Here is an 18,435-nt window from a genome sequence, read left to right as displayed (position 1 = left end):
AAGAACATAATCACGATGCCTTGATCTAGCAGAAAACAAAGACACACCCTGAAAAGTAAAAAAAATTTCTGCAGGGTGTAAGCTACCACATTCCCATGACATAGTCATGTGGAAGTTAAAGTTAACACAGTCTCATTTGACGGTATCTGAAAAACAAGGTGTTACCAGGACAACATGAGAATGGAGAAAAGGATAGAGGAGGAAAAAGGAGAAAATAAGTAATTGTAGAAGATGTATGATTTTTATCTGACTGAACCTGTAGAGCTATAAAACAGCTCAAAGACTTAGCCATATCTTATAACCATATATACCAAACTGGAAGGAGAGAGAAATCTGCCACCTCGGGTATTTGAGACAGTCTATTCCAAATAGCATTTTAAAAACATTTCAGAATGCCTCCTCTTGGCATAAATCAGTATGATTCTGAGAGCCAAATCCACAGCTGGTGTAAATCAGTGACATCAGTGAGCTGCACCAGCTTACATCAGCTGAGAATCTGGCTCTCAGTCTAAGAAACTACTTTCATATCTTAGCAAATCCTTTTCACTGGTTCTGAAGTCGAAAAATTTCTTATTGCTTTATTCTGGGGATTCATTTTACAGATGACTGATAAGTTGAATAGCATTCATGCTGATACCAAGAATTATGCCATTTTCAAAACCTGAAAACATGATTGTAAAAGAGCAAAGGCCAGAATAGACAGCAGAATTTATCAAAAGCTAAATCTTTCTGTGATAACATTTTTAAATATTTGTTTGGTGATAATCTTTACTATCAGAGTAAACATTTAGTGATGGCAACATGCTTGCTGATTCACTCACTAAGCATATTTTTCTACTTAAATGTTTTTTCCACTGGAAGGAGAAATGTTTCATTCAGACTTGTTTTGCACATGGTATTCCCAGCACTTTTAGAGATGTAGACTGGATAACAACTTCCCCACTGGTTGGGAAGTTAGCAGATACCACAAGATATCCAGACAAGGTTCTAATGGGCATTTGAAAAAAGCCTGTGGCCATGGTACATGCTAGTTGCCAACAACATAGGGAGGATTAGAAGTAGTTCTGGAAATTAAATTTAGATTATATGGGGAAAGGGCCATCTCTAGCACCTCTGTAGTAACTTCCTCTGAAAAGTTTCTGGTTCCATAAATAGATCCAGCTACATGGATGAAAGCAGTGGGAGGGAGAAATTTCAGAGTTACATTGCATGGAAAAGAAAATGATGTAAAGATAAGGGGCTTAAGTTCATTAGGTGTTAGGGAATTTTGGGAGGAAGGAATTCTAAATTAGGTAATTACTCAAGGGGGGGAAAAAATCTAGGCATCACTCTGGACACCTCAATCGAAACCTCAGCTCAATGCTCAACAGTGGTCAAAATAGCAAACAAAATGTTAGTATATATAAAGAATAAGATAAAAAATAATGTTACAATATACAGCTTACAATTCAAAGTGTTACACTGTAATGCAATGCCAATCTGGCATTTTAAAAATTGGTCAGTCTTGATAAAAGAGGCAAATATTATTAAATTTAAATGATTGGTGACAACTAAGCTAGTGCATTTGTAAATAATGACTGATACCCATGTCAAGTAGTTTAGTTTTAGCCATATTCACCTCAGTGAAAGAGACTTGTACATTTCTACTTGGTGGTTAAAGATGAACATGTTCTTTTGTATTGATTATATACTGTTAAGTATTATAGCTGACTCATCATAATAGAATACTAATTAAAGCTTTAAAATACACAATATGGGCTCCTCTCGGAAGACCTGATAACCTTGAGTAACTGAAACCAACATGTAGGTCATTTATTGATTTTTATTAAATCATAATTCATCTTGAAAAGTAATTAAGGCCAATACCCTACATGCAACAACTCATCGCTTATAAAAATTAAAAGAGCATACTGTACTGTGAGCTGTAATGGACTCCCAAGTTGTTTTCAAATGAATTAATTCTAGCATTCTAGATCAGATTTCCCCAGAGACAGTTTTGGGAAATTGTGACATAAAAACAATCAAATTTAAAACCTTGCTCTTTTTCTTCTAATCAGCATTTTACACAAATAATGATGTTTTCCTGCCCAGAGTATAATGTACATCTAACTTCCTCTGTTAAGATTTAAAACATGAGCTATCGAGCTCAGAGTACTGAATACCTTCAGGAAACTGATTCACACTTCATTAAAGTGTGTTAATGTACAAAGTACACCTCTACCCCGATATAATGCGACCTGATATAACACGAATTCGGATATAACGCGGTAAAGCAGCACTCCAGGGGGGCAGGGCTGCGCACTCAGGTGGATCAAAGCAAGTTCGATATAAAGCCGCGGCCAGCACATTCCTCGGCCCACGCTGCTTCCCGCTGCCCCCATTGGACCAGGACGACGAACCGCGGCGAGTGGGGGCCACGATCGGCTGAACCTGCCGTGTCAGCAGGTAAATAAACTGGCCCGGCCCACTAGGGTGCTTACCCTGGCTAGCCGCGTTGCCGACCCCTGATCTAGACTTTGGTAAGGCATTTGATACAGTCTCGCATGATATTCTTATCGATAAACTAGGCAAATACAATTTAGATGGGGCTACTATAAGGTGGGTGCATAACTGGCTGGATAACCGTACTCAGAGAGTTGTTATTAATGGTTCCCAATCCTGCTGGAAAGGCATAACAAGTGGGGTTCCGCAGGGATCTGTTTTTGGGACTGGCTCTGTTCAATATCTTCATTAATGACTTAGATATTGGCATAGAAAGTACGCTTATTAAGTTTGCGGATGATACCAAACTGGGAGGGATTGCAACTGCTTTGGAGGACAGGGTCATAATTCAAAATTATCTGGACAAATTGGAGAAATGGTCTGAGGTAAACAGGATGAAGTTTAACAAAGACAAATGCAAAGTGCTCCACTTAGGAAGGAAAAATCAGTTTCACACATACAGAATGGGAAGAGACTGTCTAAGAAGGAGTACGGCAGAAAGGGATCTAGGGGTTATAGTGGACCACAAGCTAAATATGAGTCAACAGTGTGATGCTGTTGCAAAAAAAGCAAACATGATTCTGGGATGTATTAACAGGTGTGTTGTGAGCAAGACACGAGAAATCATTCTTCCGCTCTACTCTGCGCTGGTTAGGCCTCAGCTGGAGTATTGTGTCCAGTTCTGGGCACCGCATTTCAAGAAAGATGTGGAGAAATTGGAGAGGGTCCAGAGAAGAGCAACAAGAATGATTAAAGGTCTTGAGAACATGACCTATGAAGGAAGGCTGAAAGAATTGGGTTTGTTTAGTTTGGAAAAGAGAAGACTGAGAGGGGACATGATAGCAGTTTTCAGGTGTCTAAAAGGGTGTCATAAGAAGGAGGGAGAAAACTTGTTCACCTTAGCCTTTAAGGATAGAACAAGAAGCAATGGGCTTAAACTGCAGCAAGGGAAGTCTAGGTTGGACATTAGGAAAAAGTTCCTAACTGTCAGGGTGGTTAAACACTGGAATAAATTGCCTAGGGAGGTTGTGGAATCTCCATCTCTGGAGATATTTAAGAGTAGGTTAGATAAATGTCTACCAGGGATGGTCTAGACAGTATTTGGTCCTGCCATGCGGGCAGGGGACTGGACTCGATGACCTCTCGAGGTCCCTTCCAGTCCTAGAATCTATGAATCCTGTCTTCCAACAGTGACTATTCCAGGTGCTTCAGAGGGAACGAATAGAACAGGGAATCATCGAGTGATCCATCCCCTGTCATCCACACCCAGTTTCTGGTGAACAGAGGCTAGGGACACTCAGAGCATGGTGTTGCATCACTGCCCATCCTGGCTAATAGCTATTGATGGACCTAACTTCCATGAACTTATCTAGCTCTTTTTTGAACCGTTATAATTTTTTAGCCTTCACAACATCCCTGGCAAAAAGTTCCACGGGTGACTGCACTGTGTGAAGAAATACTTCCTTTTGTTTGTTTTAAACTTGCTGCCTATTAATATCATTGGGTGACCCCTGGTTCTTGTGTTAAGTGAAGGGGTAAATAACACTTCCTTATTCATTTTCTCCACACCAGTCAAGATTTTATAAGCCTGTATCATATCCCTTCTTAGTCATCTCTTTTCAAAGCTGAAAAGTCCCAGTCTTTTTAATTTCTCCTCATCTGGAATCTGTTCCATACCCCTAATCATTTTTGTTGCCCTTCTCTGAACCTTTTCCAATTCCAATATATCTTTTTTGAGATGGGGTGACTAGAATTGCATGCAGTATTCAAGATGTGGGCATATCATGGATTTATATAGTAAAAGTGGAGGAGCTTGGTTTGCCAGACTAATCAGCTAAGCCAATACTGACAACCTATATGAAAAGGCTGCAAAACACCATGCCTCTGGACTGCATCAACATGCAGAAAGCCTTATAAGCCAATCACTGTCAAAGCCAATTTTAGAAGAACTTAATGAGGCTGTTAAGAATGCTGGAAACACAACTCAGTTTATGTGAACCAACATGGCTGTTGCATCATGCTTAAATAGAAAGTAAGAGATACCACACACTACAAACTGGAGTCCAATGTTAAGTGCATTGTCACTTATTAATCCTGAAGTTGGACACTGGTTTTGAACAAGACTGGCAAATGCTCGCTATCTTTCTGAAAAAAATCTCCTGTTCTTCTTTATGTAGAAGCATGCAGTGCAACAGTGAAAAACTCAGCAGCTGAAAAAGTGAAGAACTCTCTCATCATATTCAAAATATGTGCATACATGGCTGATGAATGCACCAATGCAAATAGGCATCAAGTATTACGTCATTGCGTATGTTATCTTGATGTCCGTGGTAGGCCAGTAGATGCATTCTAGATGTACAGGTTATAGAAGACACATCAGCTGCATCTATGACATCTTAGAAGAGTTAAATGCTTGTAAATTGAACCCTAAACAGATGGCTGCTTTTGCATTTGATGGAGCTACAAACTTCTCTAGAAGACATAGTGGAGTACAAGCTTTGCTCAGAGAAAAGTGTAACCCTAATCTCTCCTATACACACTACAGAGGCCATCTACTCCAGCTAGTGCTAGTACAAGCTGCAGAATCTTCAAAAGACATTAAAAAGCCATAAATTTAATGGCTTTTTATACTCTTTTTTTCAGCAAGAGTCCAAAAGGACTGAATGTCTTGGAAACAAATAGAAGATACACTGGGATTGAAGTTGAAATTAGTCCAACCTGGGAAAACCTGCTGGCTTTCTCATGAGCGATTCTTGGAGGTTGTCTTAATATTACTGCGGCTGTTATTACTGGCTTTGGAAAGTATCCACCAAGATAGGACAGATCTAAGCACTGAGGCTGGTGGACTACTTTTGTTACTAAGTTCAGAGAAGACTATCACAATTCTCTCTCTTGTAAGTCTACTGTTGAAACCACTTGGGTCATTAAACAATGTCATCCAGGCATTTGCTCCAACAGTAATAGATCTTTGTCCAGCAGTAAAAACTACCCTTGGATCTATCAGAGATATCCATTGAAAATGTACTGGAAGAAGCAAAGACTTCAGTCCAGAAGTTGACTAATGAAGATACTTATACTGACTCCTTAAGTGAAGAGGACAAGAAGTGTTTGTTAAGCCAGCTGAAAAAGTACACAGACTTGATTCTTACAAAATTACAATAGAGATTTCTGGATTCTACTCAACCTCCACATAGATTTTACAGATGCCTGTCTTATAAAACACCTATAGTTGAGTGGAGTGAGGCACTACCAGCAACAGGGCTGCTATGTGATCAGGACAGAATAGAGAATTTTGAACACAGAGTGGAATAGCATATGAAGAACAAATGAAAATTTAACTTCAACCTCTTTATCATCACTAGTGGTTCGACCCAATCTTTGTACTATGTTTCCTGGGATGAAAGAAGTAGGAATTCATCTCTTGCTACTCCCAGTTACAACAGCTACAGTTGAACATTCTTTTTCCTCATTGAATAGAATTTTGTGTTCTGAAAGAAGTCACCTTCTGCCTGATCATGAGCATATCATGAAGGACTGGAAGCACCGGACACACAAGGAGACACCAAGGAGTGCAAAACTACAACAAGAAACTAAGAAGGATGTAGATATAGTGCTTCATAGTAGGCTTAAGCAGCCAACTTTAATTTGTGTGATGATTTTAAAACATGAATTAAATCTAATAAAATGGTTGTGAAACATTTTTCAGTTTTTACTCTGGCACCATACAGCCCCTCTTCACCTTTGGTCTCAACCCTCATTGGCCCTTACTGCCCCTCCCCCCAAATATTCCAACACTCCCCCTAATTTCAATTCCTGAGGAAACACTGATTAAAGAGTTCCTTTACAGCAGCTCTAAAGCATGTTGGGACAACATGGGCTCCAGGAGCAGCAACAGACTGCCTGATGGCCTCCTCCTTTTACTTTATCTGAGTGGAGCCTGGACACAGGTGAGAATCCAACCCATTAAGTTAAATGGAATTACGCTGGAGATGAAGTCAGCTGACTCTGACTGAATGAAAAATTTCCAAGCATTATAGCGGTCAACAAACCAGTCAAAAATAACAATAAAAAATCCAGGGACACAAAATTTAATGAAGCAGTGGGATCTGAAGCTGCTTTAAGACCTTTATATGAAGAAGTCTAGCATCAAAAACTAACAATTTACGGTGTATCACAATTGTTAAAATTAGCCCCATCTTAAAATAAGGTTGACAAGAGCTGAGCACAATCCTGTCATTACAAAGGCATTTCTCTACTATCAGTACCAGGTGCCACAAGTACTCCTGTTCTCTTAGTACCAGACAAAATAGTCTTCTAAACTCACACGAGTCTTTAATCACAGGTTACATTGTACCTGAAAGTTAGTGTGGAATCAGAGTGTGATGCAGTGCCACTTCCACACTCAACACAACATGACAAATTCAAAGACTGGTTCGTATTTCTGACTTAACAAAAAGTCTTTAAAGGAAAGGAATGTCTCCTAAGAGGATGCAAGTAGTCACCTATCGATTACACGTAACTCAGCATCCCATATCTCTAGCTTCAGCACAGTGTAAGTTGATTTTTTGAGAGCTTCCATAACGTTAGCAAAGAAACTAAACACATTATCAAATGGCAGCACAATTCAAACTGGAATTGAGAAGAGCAAATCAAAAAGGCATAACAGATGTAGCTGAATCTTTAAATCTCCCACAGAGTGATGAGCATAGGGATTGAGTTTTCATTGGATAGTGCTCCTTCCTCTAGGAGTTTTAAATGCATAGTATTTGAAAGCATTTTAAGTCATGCTTTCCTTCCCCTTCACTTTGGTCCTTTTTTGGTTGATTATTTTTCTTTTAGATATCCTACCTTATTTCAGGTGATTCAGGCATCCCTCAATACTCAAGACCCTTCCTGATATGTGACTTTGCTGTCCTGCAAGATGTATGCCTGGCTGTGACTGACATGAGGCAATATTTCTCCTGAGATAGATTTTTGTCCCCTTTATCTTTACCTCTCCCCTTCTCTATCTGTCTCCTTTTCCCTCTCCTAATTCATCCTATTTTCCTTCACTTCTCCTTTCCCTCTCAACTGAGCTCTTCTTACCCGTCTTCACCACATAATCTTGTCCATTCTCTCCATTATTCCCTCCTGAGGAACAATCTAGCCATTATTCTGGGCTGTATTCCTGCCCCTTTAATGCCAATCCTATAGCATAAAAGAGCCAGAAAGCAAATCTGATCATGTGGGAATTCCCACAGTGCAGGGGAAGTTCAAGAGTCATAGAGCCAACACAGCAGAGCCTACATAGCCCAGCACCCAGAAAAAAAGGCTTACGGCAAGAGTGGACATTCTGGGATATGTAGTGGGGGCCAGAATGCACTGTAATCCAGCTATTCTGCACTGTAGGCTGGTCCCTTGGGCAGCTTTGCAATTAAGTATAAAATCAGCCTTTGTGGCTACTCTACCTTAGTACAGGGTCCACACTAGCCTCTGCCAACCCTAGAATTGCAGAGGGGTTGTAAAGGTAAAATATCATTTAGCAAACCCTCTAATTAAATAGGTTGGTTAATATCACACAAAGAATGAATTTGACAATAATTGCCAACCCTAATTTCAGATTGTGTACATTTTCACAGCTCCATTGACCTCAAGCTGAAGTTTTGCACCCCAGTATCGGAAGGGTGCAAACATAAAGGAGGGAGATACAATATTTAGTGGTTGAGGGGGGTTAAATAAAAGTAATGGGTACCATACATAAATTAATGGCGATATCCTATGTCCTAGAACTGGAAGGAACCTTGAAAGGTCAGCAAGTCCAGCCCCCTGCCTTCACTAGCAGGACCATGTACTGATTTTGCCCCAGATCCCTAAGTGGCCTCCTCACTTAGGATTGAACTCATAACCCTGGGTTTAGCAGGCCAATGCGCAAACCACTGAGCTATCCCTCCCCGCATATGGTTTATTGCCAGCCCTTAATAAATAAAATTATAATAAGGATGAAATTAATTTAAGGACATATGCTTAAGAGTGAGTTCTATTAATTACATGGAATAGCATCCCAATGGAAGTGTCATTGCTTAAGTCTATTTCTGTTATTTTATTTGAAAATAATAAAATTTTTCTCATTCTCTGAACATTCAATAAAGATTTAGGTTACAGTGTAACATAGATGAATAGTGGTTCTTTTTATAATCAGGATAAAGATAATGAAGTGTATTCTCCATTGTACTCTGGTCTGTCCAGCTCTCCATGTGTCATTTTTAATAGTTTTCAGTTTTTTTTAAATAGTTTGATGTGGCCTGAATGTTGAACATAAAAAAAAAAAATCACCATTTAACTACAGTGTTTCTGTGGGTTCTCTTTCAAAATGAATCCAGTTAGAGTAAATATCCCTTGTGTGTAATCAGAAGGACTTTATTTCCAAAAACATATTGTTGCAATGCCTTGCCGTGCTGATATACAATAAGGGTCTTCCAGTAGTTCCATTTCAAATCTGAAATTGTGGGAAGTACTACCTAAGCCATGAAACTTATGCACACAAGGACTCATCAAAAGAGTACACACCCTTAGCCCAAAATGTTGACCACTGATGTAAAGTATTTGAAGTGACTAAATACAGTCATTTAACATGTGTATCAACTAGCAACTTAAAAAAATCAGTTCCACATTTTTAGATTTCAATTTTTGTGCTTAAGTATTAGAAATCACATTGATATGACAGTCAGTCTGAGGTAAGATCTGAATATTATTGTGTGTCCAAGTGCCTCTGGCACTATACCTCTTGTGGCTCCAAGGAAACCATCAGTCCATTTTGTCAATAATCTGAATACCAGCAAGTCAAGAATCTTAGACCTTCACAGGATAGATATGTTAGATCCTAACACGGCAAGTGCCTAGATGATATTATAAGTGTTATAGGTAGATGGATTACATAGAATATGAGTTATGTAAAAGTCCTGAACTATGTTCATAGACTTATTGATGTCCAAAGAAAATTAGACAAAATAAAGTGATTACTTATTTCTCTATCCAGCATGGTGTATGATATAGCTTCTATGAGTACTTAACAACCCATAATCTTGAATATCAAAGTGTATATGCTGCTCTAACAAATAAAAGGTCATTGTTGCCTTAAGGTTTTAAATACACATGTATTTGATCGTGCAAGTGTGAAAATGAACGCTGAGGGAGAACAACAATGCATTTTTATTCAGAATCCACTAAGGTGAAAAAAAATGCTGAGGGGAAACAGGTACTTTAGCCTGGTGTGCAGGTATAACACTGTGCCCAATATACAGCATGAGACAGTGGGTAACTGGCCCTGATCTTAGGCTAGGTCTACATTACCCGCCTGAATCGGCGGGTAGAAATCGACCTCTCTGGGATTGATTTATCGCGTCCCATCGGGACGCGACAATCGATCCCCTAATCGACGCTCTTACTCCACCAGCGGAGGTGGGAGTAAGCGCCGTCGACAGGAAGCCGCGGAGGTCGATTTTGCCGCAGTCCTCACAGCGGGGTAAATCGGCTGCGATATGTCGAATTCAGCTACGCTATTCACGTAGCTGAATTTGCATATCTTAAATCGACTCCCCCCTGTAGTGTAGATGTAGCCTTAGTCTCTACCATGTGCAGTTCTGAAGCATGCTTGTGTGAACCACTGCACTTAGTACTTGAAGTAACTGAAAACCCCTACACATGGCAGCTACATACATCATTTGTACATACTGGATTGCATATATGCCCTATACACATCTTCATGCTTGACCATGCACATCTCATTATAGGCACAGAGGTATGTTCACATTGCTGAGCATAATGCACATCTCCATACTCTGTGAAAGCCTCTCTGCACAGGAGCTGAGCAAATGCTGAAGAGTGACCATTAACATATGGGCTCTCTGCACTTCTTTCAACAGCAACACTTTTTATTTAATGTAGAAAAATAGAAGGTAACAAGTGTTGGATTTTTTGGCACATTAATTTTAAAAAGCCTTTATTTTTAAATGAAATTTTACAGACTATTCATTCATAATTTGGATGTTACACTTGCTATATCTCAGATACCACTGTATGGCCACCTTTTTTAAGTTATATTTTAATGTCAACCTGTGTAGCCCTTTTGGTACTTTTTAAATTGAAAAGGTAAAAAATGTACAAATATCTTTAATTTTTAAAATAGTTACACATCAATATTTATATATTCATATGATAATAATGCTGTCATAGTCTTGCATCACGAGGCTTCTTAAAGGTTCTGTTACAGGGACTATATCTTCCATGGTTAAAAATCTATTTCTACATTCTATTGGGCAAAGAGGTATTATTTTTAAAATTACATCATAATGATTTTTCTTGTTACCATAAAACACACATATACACACACACACAAACTAGTCAGCCACCATTATCGACGTGATTAACATAAGCAAACAAACCCTAGGAAATTTACAGCCAATGCTGAGACTTTGTTCTAAACTTGTTCAGCCTAGACCCTACAAAGCTATTCAAATAATGGTGAAACAACACACACTCCAAATGCTGCACAGCAGCAAAAGTTCAAATGGCATTTCAAATTTAACTTTGATCTTAAATATGACCCATAAGATCACTAGTGTTGTATCTCTGTGTGTTTGAACTGACTTCATATTCATATTAAAATAGTTCTTTTACCTTCCCACTCCCCCAAGGAAGACATATTTATAATCTACTATATAAAAAGTCTACCTAAGAAATGACATTTTCATTGCTACTCAGAAACACACAGCACTAATTATTAATCACTAGTGCTCCAAGCTCAACAATGCATAAGATTTATGTTTTTATTTACAGTACAATTCACATCTTGTTTTCAAAGACTGTGAGCATTTCAGTCCTTCTACTTTATGTCCCTAATCCTACAACTGATTCTGCATAGGTAGATCCCTGAGACTGCACAGAGACCCACTAACTTGATATGTACGCAGCCTAGTATAATGGGGCCATAATCCTGTTTATATGTGATGCTGATAAACAGCAGGGGCCAGAAATCGGCCCCAGGTCTCTAATATGATTGATGTCTCCTCCAGTAGTGATGCTACTGTTTTGAATGAGTGGGCCAAACATAGGTACTTAGATATGTTGCCGCTAATCAACAGACCACACTCCCCTCCAGAGCTATGACTAGAACCCAAGATTCTTGATTCCTAATATTTCTCTGCCATCTGGCAAATAATTGTGTAACCCAGTGGTTCTCAACCAGAGGCCTGGGGTCCCCAAAGGAGCCACGAGCAGGTTTCAGGCATGGCCAGCATTAGTCTGGCTAGGGCCCAGGGCAGAAAGCCAAAGTGCTGCCACATGGGACTGCAGCCTGGGGCATCAAGCCCCACCACCTGGGACTGAAGCCAAAGCCTGAGCAACTTAGCTTCATGGTGCCCCCTGTGGTATGGGATCCCAGGCAACTGTCCTGCTTGCTATCCCCCAACACTGGTCCCGGCTTTTATATTCAGAAAAACAATTGTTTTGCCATAGCTGGGCCATGGAGTTTTAATAACATGGTGAGGGGACCTCAGAAAGAAAAAGAACCCCAGTGTAACCCACTCAGTGCCGGCTCCAGGCACCAACGCAGCAAACAGGTGCTTGGGGCAGCCAACAGAGAGGGACGGCCCGTCTGGCTCTTCAGTGGCAATCCGGCGACGGGTCCCTCAGTCTCTCTCAGAGAGAAGGACCTGCCACCAAATTGCCATCGAAGAATGAAGCGGTGGCAGTAGAGCTGCCACCGAAGTGCCACCTCCGGCAGAAATGCTGGAGCCGGGCCCTGAACCCACTAGCAAAGTACGAGTCACATCCCCATCCCGTGGCTGGTCCATATCAAGTATAACAGCTTACTTCTGCTGCCAGTTACTCTTTGAGCTCAAGTAATAAAGATCTGTGCTGTGGCTCCAAAGGCCTTGGGTTCCAACTCTGCTGCTAACCAGCTGCCAGAGGCTCCATGTGTCCTATATTTCTTCCTTCTAATTTTTGCAAAAATCAATAGGGCTGTGCCCACTGATGACCAGTACTTAACCTGAAATTTTGGAATTGATCAAATCTGGCATTCAAAAGTTATCCCATTACATCAAGATGTTGAAATACCATCAAGTTGAACATAAGGTCTTGCAAGCTCAGACAATAATCTGTATGCACAAAAGAGATGAAATACGGTTACACAGGCAACATTAACTCTGACATTTCCTGATTTTTGAGGGCTTGATTTTGCAACCTTAATGTTCTTTTAATATAGCTCTTTGTATGAAATACATATACTACTATTAATTAAATAATAATAGCCATTAAAAAAAAATTTGAAAGTGTTATAGTAAAAGAAAATCTGACTGGCAGATACCCTATTTGAAAGAGGTCAGATTTGTTTTATTTTATTTGTTTGTTTGTAAAACTAAAGACCACTTGTATTGTTTTCATACACTATTTTTAAATCCAATGGAAACCATTTATTTAAAAACAAACAAACATTCCTCTGCTGTATTTGCAATATAAGCAATACAGCATTATGCTGAAATATACGAACCTGGAAGAGACATTGATTCAAAAATGACCATAAACACATTTGAAACTGACTGTTTCCATTGTCCAAACTGAAAAATGCACAAAGTAAACAGCATAGAGTGTGGAAAGTAAATTAGATTTTTAAAGTTCTTTTGGCTTTAATGTATCTCAGGTGCTCTTTGTAAGACAGGCAGGGAAATTAATTTCTTTAAAAAAAGATTTTTAATATGACAGTGTTCTTTCTAAAGTTAATGACATGCAAATTATTATGCATATATTTACATTTTTATTAGGATAAGATTGATAAGCTAGAGAAAAGAGCAACAATCACGGTACACTTTTTAGCACTGAAGTTTCAGGTCTGATAGAGATTTGAACAACCTAATGTGGGAAACCTGCAAAAGGCAGAAATAAATACTGAAGGCCACTCACCGCTCCTATCCTTGTCAAAGATTCAATACTAGCTAGGTTGCAAATGTTATTAGTTTTTGTAAAAACTGTAGTTTGATAGGAAATGCACATAAATTACACTGTAGCTCTGACTAAGGAGCTCCATTTACAGGAGGAAAAGACTTGTGAAACACTCATCATCAGACACTCCAGTGTCATTCTGTCCCATCCACAAAAGCAACGAAAAGCAAAATCTGCCACTGAAACTGAAGCAGGAAACTTGATATGGCACCATCACATTGCAACGACTTACATAATTCACTTGCCCCTCTTCGGAATGCTCTTCACCTATCTGCAAAGGTGACATAACTTCCTCCTCCCACCTCTACCCCTTGCAACTCCTTTGTGCAAAGAAACAACTGCCATGAACACACCTTACCTGGGATACATCTTAAATCCTCAGGGTAGTAGTTCAGGGGAGTCAGTGCAAGGAGGTAAAAAGGTATTTATGAAAAGCAAACAGCTCAGGGAGTACACTGTGACCTCCAGTTGCACAGCGAGAGAGAGCAATGAGCCTAAGCCAGGATCTCAGCCAGCCAGCCCAGACTCCGCCCCCGACTAAGCTCACACAGCACAGCCAAGTAAAAGACAGGAGGGAGATGGAGGGATGAAGCCAAGAGAGGAGTGGAACTATTTCTGAAGTGGGAGCAGGGAGGATGTCGCCTATGGGGGAGTGAGAGGTGGATAATGCCTCTGGGGAAGGAGACAAGGGGAGGAAACAGAAGGGTTTAGGGGCATAAGATGAAGGGAGAGAGAAAAAGAAAGGATAATGCTGGAGGAACAAAGACAGAAGTTGGGACCGAGAGAGAGAAGATGGGAAAACCTCTACCTAGAGCAGGGGTGGGCAAACTACAGACCGCAGGCCGGATCTGGCCCGTGAGCCATTTAAGATGGCCCGTGAGCTCCCGCTGGGGAGCAGGGTCTAGGGCTTGCCCACTCTGGCTCTCCAGCTCAATCCATGTTGTAATTCCTCCTTTCCTCTCATTCTCTACATATTTTTCTCCCATTCATTTCACTTCTGTCTTCTCACCTCCTCAGTCACTTGTAAAGAAGATGTGGCTCATTAATATATTCCTCTCCACCTTGCACACACCTGTCCCCAAAGCTCTACCAGACCCACTTGACACAAATTCCCACATAGCTCTTGAACCCAGATCTCTACCACACTCTGACTTCACCTACCCCCCGTACTGCTCAGTCCATAAGTTTTCCCAGTCTGCACTCTTCACTGTTCTTGAACTTCGCAAGCCCTCAAAATATGTCTTCCACCATCCCCTTCAGCTCACAATCCCTAAATTTTCCTTAATACTGTCCATGTCCCACAAACACACACAAGCTCTCCTCTTATTTGCAACAGAGGGTAGGAATGCATTTCCAAGGCAAATTCCAGCATCTTCCCCTGCTAGCCAAATTCCTGATCTCATTCTGGATCCCTAGACTGTTGGGCCGAATTCTGCTCTCACTTACCACCCATCTAGGCAGTCTAACTAAGTAACTCCGTTAAATTCAAGAGTTATTCAGGACTGACAACTGTGTAACTAAGAGTGGAATTTGGCCCTGCTTCCATTTTTTTCTCTCAAGAACAAAAACCCAGCTGCAAGCTTATTTTTCTAATGTTACTGCCCAATGAATGACTGACTTTGAAGCTCCCACGACCTAGCCTTAGTTTGTCACAGTAGTTGCATAACTCTTTCTCGGTGCAATGTGCAACAGCTGGGCTGCAAAGGTCAGTTTCACTGTCCACTTAAACCGGCGCCACCTGGCGTTGCATGGTCCCAGCGCAAAAACTGCACATTCAGTGCTGCTCCTCTCCGCAGGCAGGGCATTTCACGAGTCCCTCTCTCTGATTCATTCCGGTTTATAATTCTACTACATTTAATCTTCAGTGGGGCGGGTAATCATCAAATGCAGACACTGATACAGAAGTAGGAGAGTTGGTTAGATCTCTGACAAATCAGATCAGTGTCTTAGTTTTCAGCCCGGCATAGCATGGCTAGGCAGGAATTCCGGGTGCTGCTTACATTGAAGGGGTTCCAGATGACGTTTATATACGTCTGTGCAGTTATGCTGGTAAGGCAGAGAAGTGCTGTGGCACCTGATACCCACTCCCCTTTTGTGCAAACATCCTGCTTCAATAGCCCTTACAAAGCGGATGATTTTCAGCAAAATCGGCGAAAGAGGGGTGTGAAAAAAAGCGGCGAAAGAGGGGTGTGAACGCTTTTGCCCCCTTTACCTGCAGGCTGTAGCAATGACTAGTAGAGCTTCTGCACACCACGCAGGTTGAACAGATTTAGAGCCGGGAATTAATACCCGCTATAATGAATTAATTCATTTATACATTTTACAAAGGCAAGAGCCACACCCATTTCATACTTCCAAGGTCACTAGCTGCCGCCCATCACACGGAAACAGATCAATGGTTGACCCAAACTGTGTGAAGCAATTCATCGCTCAGACGCTTACAGTAAAGAAAGAGCCGTGCCGCTTGAAGTTTCACAGCGGGCAAGCGGCTGCGCAAATACAAGGCACAGGAGCTAGAGGGCTTTGGTTCCCCTTCCAGCCCCCAGCAGTGTTTGCTCTGCCCTGGGGAAAGAGACCCCAGCCCGCCTTTCCCTACTGCCCGGGGGAAGCACGCACTTACCTGTTGTCTGCACGCCCCGGCGCCGCTCACCACCCCCGCGGGCTGGTGGGTTTGCTCCCTTCTCCGCGGCGTTTGTAATCCGGCATGTTGGTAACTGAGGAGACGCTAAAGTTGTGGGGGGAAAGGAAGGCGTGTCTCCGGCTGGCGAAGCGCTTCCCAACTTCCAGGGAGCATCTGGCGGCGGGACTGGACGCTGCACACACACACACACACACACACACACTCTGCAAATGGATGTAATGTGGCAAGCGAGGAGCGGCTTCCGTCTCCGTGCCCCCTGGAGAGCAGAGAGCTCTGCTCCCGCCTCACTCCGCGCAGCTAACCCCGGGCACAGGGGGAGCCTGTTAACAGCCGCCCTTTCCCTCAGGCCCGCGGCACAGAGCTACTCACTTCACCCACCCCCCGCGCCACTGAAAGGACTTGCGAGGCGGAGGCAGCGGCTGGCTGAGAGTCTCCTCACTGCCTGACACCGGACAGGTGGGCGAGCCCTGCCATGGCCCCGGGCCGAGCTTCCCAGAACCTGCAACTCGGCGGGCACAAGTTGGGGGTAGGAGGAAGCCTCCCTCCCGAGGAGGTGGGGTCTACTAGCATGTACAGTGCCCCCCGCCCCCCAACTCGCCAGTTCTGGCTGGACGTTCATATTCCAGCAGGTTTTGTGGCAGAGCAAGAATTTTGAGTCACTAGATTAAAAACACAAACTACACCGACATCTGCAGAAACACAGCCCTAGAGAGCAACCCGGCCCTTAATTGGGGGGAATGGACTTAGGGGGCAGTTCCTATGCCTGTTGACCCATCTAGGGATGGGGCAGGGGTTGTGGTTACACTAGGACCATCTTCTCAGCCTAACTCTCTATCAAGGGTGTCATAACTATAAAGGGAAGGGTAACAGCTCTCCTGTGTACAGTGCTATAAAATCCCTCCTGGCCAGAGACTCCAAAATCCTTTTACCTGTAAAGGGTTAAGAAGCTCCGGTAACCTGGCTGGCATCTGACCTAAAGGACCAATAAGGGGACAAGATACTTTCAAATCTGGGGGGGGGGGGAGGCTTTTGTTTGTGTTCTTTGTTTGTGTGGGTGTTCGTTCTCGGGACTGAGGGGGACCAGACATCAATCCAGGTTCTCCACATCTTTCTAAACAAGTCTCTCCTATTTCAAACTTGTAAGTAAATAGCCAGGCAAGGCGTGTTAGTTTTCCTTTGTTTTCTCAACTTGTAAATGTACCTTTTACTAGAGTGTTTATCTTTGTTTGCTATACTTTGAACCTGAGGCTAGAGGGAGGTCCTCTGAGCTCTTTAAGTTTGATTACCCTGTAAAGTTATTTTCCATACTGATTTTACAGAGATGATTTTTACCTTTAATTAAAAGCCTTCTTTTTAAGAACCTGATTGATTTTTCCTTGTTTTTAGATCCAAGGGGGTTGGAGCTGTATTCACCAGGAGTTGGTGGGAGAAAGGAGGGGGGATGGTTAATTTCTCCTTGTCTTAAGATCCAAGATCTGTATTCACCAGGGAATTGGTGAAAGGTTTCTCAAGGCTACCCAGGGAAGGGAATTAGCTTTGGGAATGGTGGCAGCGGACCAGATCTAAGCTGGTAGTTAAGCTTAGAAGTCTTCAAGCAGGCCCCCATATTTGTACCCTAAAGTTCAAAGTGGGGAAGCAGCCTTGACAAGGGGTTTCCTGAGATACCAGGAGGTGTGCAGGAAAGGAGAGTGTTCGCTGTCCTGTACCTTCCCAGGAGGGCAACCCATGGCCCTTGTGTTTGTGCTCTCAGGAGCCAGGAGTGTCCCTATGGACTCCCCTTAAGCAGCACCCAGCTCCTGGTCACACCAAGCAGAGTACCAAGAGTCTGGACCCCCTAGCTTGGCGAGTGCCCTGGGAAAGCCCTGCATTTGGTGGGCAGGGACAGTGCACTGTATCACAACAAAAAGGTAGAGTTAAGATCACAGGGGTGGCATCTGAGGTATCTTATTCTTAACTCTTCCTTTCCTGGGTTTCAGAGGTTAAAGTTTAACCACTCTCCGGAAGTACAGGAGGCACCACTGGGATATTTCTCATTGTATTATCAAAGTTTGGGGCCATTTAATTTCCTTGTTATGTTTTCTATAAACAATTTCTCAGCATCTCTGTGCACCACAGCCCAGCTCTCTACCTGCACTGACTCTGGTTCCTTAGCAGTGATTACCCAACCACAGAACGCACTGGCCAAATGTTAATCCCTTCACTGCCTCTGCATGGTTTCCTTGTATCCCATCTCTACCTGTCCAACACAGCCTGGTTTTTCCTCTTCAGCTCTCCCCACCATGGAGAGGCAAGTACTGGCACAGGCCCCGCAGGTTGAGGAGCTGGGGAGAGAATGA

At 42.2% G+C, this 18,435-nt stretch overlaps 1 protein-coding gene across 3 annotated transcripts in view; it reads right to left on the bottom strand.

Annotated features, from left to right (window-relative positions):
- Nucleotides 1–16,261, bottom strand: part of SHANK2 (SH3 and multiple ankyrin repeat domains 2) — a 621,242-nt gene extending 604,981 nt beyond the window's left edge. For 2 of the 3 annotated variants that reach the window (XM_034769725.1, XM_034769726.1), the window contains exon 1: nucleotides 13,817–13,930. The gene's annotated coding sequence lies outside the window, so the exon portion shown is untranslated. Of the gene's footprint in view, nucleotides 1–13,816; nucleotides 13,931–16,078 lie in introns of those variants that run through there. The other variant, XM_034769724.1, reaches the window with a different exon arrangement.
- Between the last annotated feature and the right edge of the window lie 2,174 nt (nucleotides 16,262–18,435).

Source organism: Trachemys scripta, chromosome 4 (genome assembly GCF_013100865.1).
Source record: "Trachemys scripta elegans isolate TJP31775 chromosome 4, CAS_Tse_1.0, whole genome shotgun sequence".
NCBI lineage: Eukaryota > Metazoa > Chordata > Testudines > Emydidae > Trachemys > Trachemys scripta.
The sequence above is the reverse complement of the archived record's forward strand: the minus strand, read 5'-3'. Positions and strand labels throughout refer to the sequence as shown.